Here is a 1,739-nt window from a genome sequence, read left to right as displayed (position 1 = left end):
AATCCTCCATATTTCAATTCACTTATCAAGAAGTTCAGAAATGCTCTCCTGACAAGCCGACAAGGTGCTGATGATGCACAACGTGTCTTTCAACCAAATATTTGGACGCGTTTTATCTGAGAGAGACAGTGGCAGCGATGAAAGAAGGTTGCAGGATCTGACATTTTGCATCTGAGACCAGGCTGGCAGCCCTCACACAAAGACACGAGCAGAGCTTTTATATTCAGCTTCTAATCTGTCATCAGGGCAGAACAGCAGCGCTTAATGAGACTTCACTGCTGCTGAGGGCTGGTGACTAACACGAGAAATCTGCTCTGGTAATTTCAATCTCTTTCATCCTTTCCCACACAGACTTGCATCCATCAGTCAAAACATTATGACCACCTGTCTTATGCTGTTTAGAGATCAACCCTGCTGCTAATAGACTCCATCTAAACTTTGCTGTCAGTCCTGGGATATCCACTAGTAATCGTAGCGGTATAAGGTTATCTAACGTTGAGTTTAATAAACATTGACAGAATCATAGTTTGACATGTTTTCATCTGTGAACTTATATTGTAAAGGCATCCAGCTGCAGCACATCCCTCTCTGGCATCTAAATAAGCACAGACATTGACTGAGCCACCATGCCAGCAGGGCATGAGGAGCGCGGGAGCCCGATCATATTACACCCTGTTATTAATAGTCACACTCTCGCCTTTATCATTGTAAACTAACAGCTGATATGATCTCATACTTTTTCTCTTCTGTTACAACTGTCTCTCATTTGCAATATCTTTGCTCAAAACAGATTCAAATATACTCCACACACATGCTGGACCAGAGTGCAGGAATATGACACAAGTGACCTGTCATTGCATTGGACAGCAGCCATCCACTATGACACACTTTGTATCCACTGCCATCTACCGTCAAACACATACATCTGTCTCAAGTCCTAACAAATGATGCACAACAGGCCGAAATGTATTGCATCCAAACAATAATAACATCTAGAAAGCAGGGGCATCTCATTACTTCAAATGACCAAATGGTTTCCTGATGCCTCAGATTTGTACTGAAACAAGAATCAAATAGATTTCTAGTTGAAGTGGTGTTTATTGAAGCCAAAGCAATGCCCTGAGGTTTATATTCTTTTAAAATTAAACATTTTAATTGTTTTCAAACTGATATTCCGCTAAAACTTATCTTAATGCAAAAACATTCTTCTGTAGATTATATGTATGTAGATTCTCAAAAGGTCACCATTTCCTGCAGACCGCATATACTCTTGGACTCATGGACACCATCTTGTCTGGTGTGTTGTCTTGCACAGGCCTTATTTTTAGCGAGAGTCTGGCTCCTCTGCAAAACTTAATATGGGAATGGCATCTTGGAGCTCTTCTTTCAGCCTGCTCCGTTCATACATCCATCTATACCTTCAGTCCTTCAAGACACTGAGCTCTGTCGCTCTCCAAACACCCAACACAACCACTGTCCCTTTTCATAGCCATGGCTGCAAACAGGTGGTTGTTAAGCTGAAGCAAGGCTCCTCCCTTGTCACCACCCATTTTCTATTTTTCTGACCACTGCTCAGGGCTTCGCCCACCAGCCCCCACGACTGTCAATATTACTTTTTTGGCAGCCTCATGAGTTGTAGAGGTGTGCGATCAGTGTTGTGACTCTCAGATTTGTGTCCTGAAAGGGTTCCACCCCCTTTTCCTCGGCGCTGGTGACGTCAGCAGAACCACGTGTAGCTC

Source organism: Blennius ocellaris, assembly GCF_963422515.1.
Source record: "Blennius ocellaris genome assembly, chromosome: 23".
NCBI classification, from domain to species: domain Eukaryota; kingdom Metazoa; phylum Chordata; class Actinopteri; order Blenniiformes; family Blenniidae; genus Blennius; species Blennius ocellaris.
Note: the sequence above shows the minus strand (reverse complement) of the source record.